An 8,879-nucleotide genomic window follows, 5' to 3' on the forward strand; every position below is an offset into this window, starting at 1 on the left:
TAGAGTTTGTTTTGCTTACCATTTTGGTTTTCTTTGAAAATGAAAATTTACAAAGAACCTTACTTTCAAATTTGTTACCTTTTTTGAAATAATTATATTTTGAATATTTATGTCTGTTAAATAAGGCCTAAGGAGAAGCCAGTTGAATACACAATTTTTTATATTAATAACTTTCACTTAATATGAGTTTTACGATTACAGTCTCTTTTTGCGCACCAGCCCTTATACCACCAGACGGCAATGACAATTTGTATTACTTGGATTTATTATTATGGATTCAATGATGTTGTAATCCACATAAGTATGGGCGAATTAAATTTAGATGTGCGAAAAGTTGACTTATTCGTAGGACCGGTCGCTACTGAGATCTATGTTCTATATTCAAAAGAATATATCAGATAACAGATTTGTTTTATAAATTGAATTTTATCAAATTTAGAAATTAAGATAAGATTAAATTATAAGATTAATGTAACCTTATTGTTATAAATATTATTTTTTTTTAATATGAAACATATTTATATTTAAAAAATTTGTATAATTTTATTAATTCCTGGATTTCCTTATAAACTTGAAATAAAATTAATATTTTTTACAGCAAATTTTTTTTATAATACTGTATAAATTATATAAATTTATAATGAATAAATAAACATATATGTATATATTTATACATATCTGTTTGGAATATATGTAATTTTGTACATACATAAGTAAGTAAAGTAAAAAAGATTAGTAAATAAGTAAAATAAAAAAGTATTAAAATTATAAAATTATATTTTTATATATAATTTTATATAAATATAATTTAAAAATTATATTTAAAATACTCACAAAAATCTTAGGACGAAGACTGCATAGTAGTATCAATACCGACCCCCGGTCTATACTCTATAACTACTCGTCTCTTCAGATTACTACGAGTCATTCATCCCTCCTAACGTGGATTCAAAAGTAAGTTACAGCAACAACATCAAAAGTACATAATCAGTTCTAATCTTTTTACTTCTCGATATAGTACTTAGTACTAAGTATTGATTATATATGTGCATATATAATCACTAGTATGAATTTAAAATATGTATTAAAAAATTTTAACACTAAAAACCGACAGTATTTTATTAATAAAATGGTTTAATTTTGTTTAAATTAGAAATTAAAATGTTTTTTTTTAATTTCATTTTTAATTTATATAGAAATGATAAAGTGGCTCACCAGCAGATCTAGTAAAAAAACTAATTCATATTTATAATGTATCTATATTTATATTCATATTCATATTCATATTTATATATATATTTATATTTATACTTATATTTATATTTATATTCATATATTCATATATTCATATATTCATATCTATATTTATATTTATATTTGTATTTATATTAATATTTATATTTATATTTATATTTATATTTATATTTATATTTATATTTATATTTATATTTATATTTATATTTATATTTATATTTATATTATATATTTATATTTATATTTATATTTATATTTATATTTATTTATATTTATGTTTAACATTTTATATTTATTTATATATATATATATTTATATTTAAATATGTATTTATGTTTCTATTTAGTTTTATGTATGTAATTATATTTGTATTAATACTTAGGTTATATTGCTATTCAGAGGGAGGATTTGCAGCTAATTTATATATAATTTTAAGTTTATGTTTTTGTATGTATTAATATTTATATATTTATTTTTAATTTAATTTATATATATATATATATATATATTTGAAATTAGATTTGTGTATATATAAATATAGAGCTTTTATATTTAAATTTATACTTTATTTGCAGTATATTATATTTTATACATAAATTCAAAAATGCATATATGTATATATGCAATACTAAGAACAGGAAGCTGTTATATAACCAAATAATTCGACTGCTATATGGATGTTTAGCGTTTAGCAAAGCCTTAAACGTTACTATTCGCCAGCTTGAAATTGCATAAACCCAGGCTCTTGTACTTTTCAAGGTATTATGGTGAGTTTATTTTGGAGATTATATCTTTTAGTATCCCATTAAAATTAATTATTACTATTACTGATTCTTTTATTCAAAATTACTTTACCTAAATTTCAAAATGTACATATAGTACATATAATATTAATTGGAAATTGTGAATAAATTTTTAATCCGTCTTATTGGAGTAGTAAGTTTTTTTCACATTGACCCGAGCTAGTTTTAATTACCCATCACTTTCAGTTTTAAAATTATTATCCGCCACTCTCATTTTCATAATAATTATTATCACAGAGTTTAATTGCCTCTTCCGTAAGGATATACATTCCCAGGAATCTATTCCGTGTGTGCATTCGTCAGCTCATTTTAACAAAACATGTGTGAATCTTCATCTTCTTCGCAGAATCTACAGTTTGCATCCGTCCGTTTTTGTTTATAGTGTCCTGTTAAGATTCCTGTGATGATTCTAAGTTTTTCTTTTGAAAAGTCCATACAATCTTAGTATCTCCTATTGTGATTTGGATTGTGCTAATTCTGGTTGACTATCCCAGTATTCCTTTTTGTTCTGGTTTTCTTTCATTTTTATAAGAGAGAGGAGGGTACTTCGACCTAGTCCACAGAAAAGTTCTGGCCCTATCCGCGGTGTAGCTACTATTATCCTGGCTAGTTTGTCTGCGTATTCGTTTCCGCGTACGTCAATATGTCTCGTTACCTATGGAATCGACACCTGATTGAATTCGCCGAGCAGGTTCAGATTTTGAAGGCACTCTTGCACCTGTCTTGAAGTGACCTGATACGAATTTAATGCGTTGATAGCAACTTGGCTGTTTGATAGTATTGTGACACTTTTTCTCTGGTATTTCCGTTCACTATTGAAGAAGTTTAAATTTTGGCCCAGCGCTTTCCAATGCTTCTCGTCCGGTCCGACTTTGTCTGCTTTGTCAATTTTTCATTTTCAAGATTTTTTTGAAATTTGGAGTCAAGAGATCACAGTTTAAGTACTTTTAGAGCTATTCGAACAGTGTAAACATTTTCGAGTATTGAAAGTAATTGATCGAAATTTATATTTAAGCTGCTTAAGCATAGTAATGTTCAAATACTTTTTAAGTAATATTGTGGACCTGTTTGAGCAGCAATAAATTAATTCATAAACTTTTTATAATCAATATAATTTTAAATTTTAAAGAAAAATAATGTTTAATGTTGTTTAATGCTTTCTTGATTTTTTTAGTCAGGAGAGAATAAAAAACAACGGATGCTTTACTGACATTTTTTTCGGATGGTGAAACTGCGACTGCAGTGGTAAATAGCAATAGGTCATAGATTTTGTAAAGTGATTCTAGAATGGGGATCCGACTACATATACAACCATTAAATTTAATTGATACATAATTATAAATAAATATTGTTTCTAAAAATGGTCCGAAAAAATATTATAAAAAAAAAATTAATAATAAAACTAAATGTAATAATAAATATATAATACATTTTTTAATCTGTAAACAATATGATTTACCCATCGTCTATGCTGGCTAGACTTCGGCAAGAATTTTTCTTACGTTCATACGTTTTCATTTATGATGTTTCCATTGCCTTTATTAAAGCAGGTCATTTAACTTAGGTCGCAAATGACGTTGGTTAACCGTACAAAGAGCTTTCATACTTTTTAACTTTGTTAAAAAATTAAAAAATTGAATGCAACACTTTAATATATATTCCCCAAAAGGGAAATGATTCAAATTTTACATATTTGACGCATGAAGCAAAATATAAATAAGTAAAATACAAACAAGAGATGAGAATTCTTAAAATGTTTTTTTCTTATATATAAATATTATACACAGAATTGTTTGCATTTTCCATAATCAATTGAATAATGTAATTTGTTAAAATTAAAGAGTAAAAAGAGCAAAAGCTCTTACAGAACTTTCACTTTTAGAACTTTTAACACATAAAAGCGCGTTTTCATCCATAAATCAGCTTATGTCAATGGAAACGACCAACTCTTGATTTAGTGAATATAAATTGATTTAGCTACAGTGGGAACATGGTATAACATACTACACTAATATTTTTTGAATGCAAAAGTTGATAATGACATAAGTATTTGCATTCGAACATAAAAATCCTTCTAAAGTTTGGACACTTTCGCACCTTTCGAAAATTTAAGGTATCTTTAAATTGTACGTGAAAAAGATAAACTATTCAAAGCAATTTTTTAAATATTATTTGAACTGTTTGAAGTTATTAACATTTTGATGTCTGGGTATGCGAGCTAAATGTTTGACCATGGTGTGTTGTTCGAAAATGTTCGAACACCATATTATGTTCGATCTTTAGTTGTTATATGATTGTGTTAAAAAAACAAAATAAATGTAAAATCAAGTTTATTTTTTTTTGAGCTGAATAACACATATGTTCGAATTCGAGTATATTTAAATTACACGAACGCCATGAAACACTCTGATCATCGTAATTCATCGAATTCTTTAAAGAATTTATATTAGCCACCAAAAAAGCAAAAATCAGCTATTATTGGCTATAATACATATTTGTAAAAAAAATAAAATAAAAAGGAAATGTGAATGAAAGTTTATACGTTATTTGAAGAGAACGAATAGTCTCAAATATTAAAAATGTTCGATACAAAAGTTCGAATTTCAGTATACTCGAATTGATCAAACATCATAGCTCCTATAGAAAATAGTATTCCATGAACATCGTACTTCATGGAATACTTTGAAGAACTTATATCAGTAAAGAAACCAGCGAAAATTGTTGGCTATTATAAATATCTGTAAAAAAAAATACGAAAAGAAAATGTGACACAATGTTTATATGCTGTTTGAATAAAACAAATATTTTTAAACATTTACAATGTTCTATACAAATGTCAGAGTGCCAGTACACTCGAATTGATCGAGTATCATATACTGGATTTACACGATAGTTTTGTTTGAAATTTTAGCTGTTAAAAATTTTTATTTTGCATTTAAACCAACGACAATTAAATGTATCGAACATTATAACTCTCATCAAACTCTTTAAACAACGAATATCTTTTAAATAACGAATATATAATAAAGCTAATACAATAAACAAACAAACAAAAGATTTTTATTTAACCTATAAGTTTATACTGGATTCACTCGATAGTTTTATTTGTAATTTTAACTGTCATTCTTGTATTTTTAGCTGTCAATTGTAGTTGACATTTAAAATTACAAACAAAACTCTAGTGTGAATTCAGTATTTGCCAATAAATTAACAAGAGTCGTTGGCTATTACACATATTTGAAAAAAAAAAAATGACGAAAAGTATATGTAATAAAAATTTTATATGTTGCTTGAACAGAATGCACATTTTTAAACATTTATGCTGCTTTAACAATTGAGTTGTCAAAAATTTGGCTGACAGCTAAAATTACAAATATGACAGCTAAAATTACAAACAAAATTCTTGTGTAAATACAGTATGTTATTACAATGTTCGATCCAACTGTTTGCATTCTAGTACACTCGAATTGATCGAACACTCATCCAAACATGTCGATGTTAAACATCGAACATCATAAAACATCGAACATCGTAATTCATCGAACACTTTCAAGCACTAATACGTTACACCAACAAAAATTGATAAGATTAATTATAATAAAATTTTTAAATTGAATTAAATTTACTAGAGAATATCATTTGAGCACTTTTTACACAAGAATTACACAGATTTAGTTCAGCTCGACTGTCGTGTGCATTTACCACGTACTCGCTTGCGGATAGAAAGATACGGGCATAATGGCATGAGTGATTATGCGGCACACACAAAACAAAGTGGAAACACAAATAAACAAACGAGGAACCCACCTGAGTGAATGAATGAATTAGTTCACTTTTACCTGTTGTCTGATGAGGTTGGTCCGTGTTACGTTGGCGTGTCGGAAGTCTGTGTGCATTTACCCTTATTTTTATTTAATTTGATTATTTGTTGATATTAAATACTAAAAAAAAACAGTATTTTTATTTGTGAATAAATACGGTTAGTGTTATAAATCAATTGTAGAATTTTAATTGTAGTTTTTTCACTACATATATTAGTTTAACATATAGACCGGGCTTAAGTGTGCTGGCCTGACTGAGAAAGAGAGAACAGCTCGAAATCCGCTCAGTAGTGCAAGATGCAAATGGTCAAAATAATTGTAGCAAAACGCGTTAAAAATCTTTCTACATTTCCACATTTCTACATTTGAATAACAAAAAAGAAAACAATAAAATAAAATTTCTAATATCAAATTTGTTAATTTGTTAATTCGAGTTCGTTGATAAAGTGTCTCAATAATAAAGTGAAACAAATCCAATGGAATTTGTTATCTGTAATGCCCGTGATGACCTATTTATGTAACCTGTTATAAATAAACCGTTGTTTGGATTTTTTTTCAATATTAGAAACAGCACTTAAGCTCAAAATAAATAAAATTCTAGAAGAGCTATTTTTAATAGATTCAGAAAACAAAAAAAAAAAACAAAAAAAAAACAAAAAAAAATTCATAAAAATAATTAAAATAATTAAAATAAATATTGTTCGCCAAGTATTAAAAACGAAATTTAATTAAAAGCTAAAAAGGTGCTAAACTTACTGGAAACGCGACATGAGTAAGCTGAGCATAGTGAGTGCATTCACCTTAGACAAATAAGAAAATACAACACTAGATTTCGTTTACGGCAAAACGTTACGAGTACAAACGGTGAAAATTCCAGCTTAAACGAAGCTTACCAACAAGAAAGAAGATAACTAAAATATACGCAAGGCATAAAACAAGTGGTACTTAAGAATTGGCAGAAAGCGACGACACAACGATACGACGACAACACCGACAGCGACACCGACAGCAACGACAGCGATGTTCTTCTGCAAATAAATTATTTAAAGTGCACGCAATAAAAAGTCGTACACTAATTCATATCATTCCGACATATTATAATATTATAATAAACTAAAAATCACTTTTAATTTCAAATTATTATTTAATTTCATATATTTACCGTTGAGTGCTGGTATGAAGCATATATCAAAACTATTTATTGATAATCAATAAGACCAGCTGTGAACAAACCCTCTATTTAAAGCATGAGCTTTCTTAATAATCTTTCAAAGTGTTCGAGCATTACGATGTTTGAGAGACTCATTGAAAATGTATAAAAACATTGGAGCTGTTCTAAGAACATAAGTCCGCTCGAAAATATTTGAACTGTTTCAAGGTACTTGATCTATTCGTATACTTTTGAAATCCTTGGAGATATCTTACCAGCACGAATTTGTTCAATCTGTTGGAAATTGTTCAAAATGCTCTAAGATCTTAAGTCCGCTCGAAAATACTTGAACTGTTCCAAGGTACTTGATCTATTCGAAAAAGTTTGAAATCTTTTGAGATGTTCGACTACCACGAAAATGTTCAATCTGTCGGAAAATGTTCAAACTGCTTTAAGATCTTAAGTTCGCTCGAAAATACTTGAACTGTTCCAAGGTACTTGATCTATTCGAAAAAGTTCAAAACCCTTAGAGTTGTTTGACTAACACGAAAATGTTCAATCTGTTGTAAAATGTTCAAAATGCTCTAAGATTTTAAGTCCGCTCGAAAATACTTCAACTGTTCCAAGGTACTTGATTTATTCATATACGTTTGAAATCCTTAGAGATGTCTTACCAGCACGAAAATGTTCAATCTGTTGGAAAATGTTTGAACTGCTCGAAAGTGCTCGATCTACTCGAAAATTCATGCGTTCCTTGAAAATATTCAATTCTTTTGAATATTTTTATGATCCTCGAAGACATTTGATTTGCTCGAAAGTATTTGTTCTATTTAAAAATATTTACGCTGTTCGAAGATTTCGATTATACTCAAATTAGTATGATCTGTATGGAGATCTGCCAGCTACTCAAAAATATTCGAGATACTGGAAAACATTTGAGCCACTTGAAAATATTCGAGTTATTCGAAGATTTACGAACTGAAATCCTTACTCAAAGTAATACGATCTGCATGAAGATCTGCCCGCTACTCGAAGATATTCGAGATACTGGAAGACATTTGAGCCACTTGAAGATATTCGAGTTATTCGAAGATTAACGAACTGTACGAAGATTTTTGAGCTACTCGAAGATATTTAAACTACTACAAGATTTTTGAGCTATTTGAAGTATATTTGAGGTACTCAAGGATGCTCGATCTGTCCAAAAATTTTCGAGTTCTTCAAAGATGTACGATCTGCTTGAATATTTTCGAAGTCTTCGAAGATGTGTCTGTTCTGTGAGATAGTTGAAGATCATTGATTTATCTTTGATTTACCTGACCACTATTCGATTTGTTCGGATAGTAGATTTGCTTAAAGCTAGAATTGGTTTCACTTGTTGACTATGTAGGAAAGTCAATGAGTTCAGTAACATAGCTGTTGGGGTTTTCATAGTAGGGAAGGGAAGTAGCGAAACTAATGAGTTCAGTAAAATAGTTGCGGGGGTTATTCATAAACGAAAAAATTGCTAGGGGTTGTTTTACAGGGAAGTTGCCTGCTTCCTTGTAAGCAGGTTCGGTACTACAATTTATTGAGAAAACAAAATTGAGAATATTTTGCTGAGTACAATATTTTGTACTTGTATATCTTGTAAAATATCTTAAATAAATTGTAGCACAACAATAATAGTGTTTTAGTGCACTGTGTTAATCTCTTCAACTCCATAATAACAATACATATTAGTTGTGCTTTGTTTGAACACCCCAGTCGTTTGTATTCGAAAATATTGAGCCGCTTGATGTGGTCGAGCATTTGGCTCCGACCTAAAAAGTTTGAGACTTCAAAAAAGTTTGAATAATATTTAAAGCGTTA

This window comes from Teleopsis dalmanni, chromosome X, assembly GCF_002237135.1.
Source record: "Teleopsis dalmanni isolate 2A chromosome X, ASM223713v2, whole genome shotgun sequence".
In the NCBI taxonomy this organism is placed as follows: domain Eukaryota; kingdom Metazoa; phylum Arthropoda; class Insecta; order Diptera; family Diopsidae; genus Teleopsis; species Teleopsis dalmanni.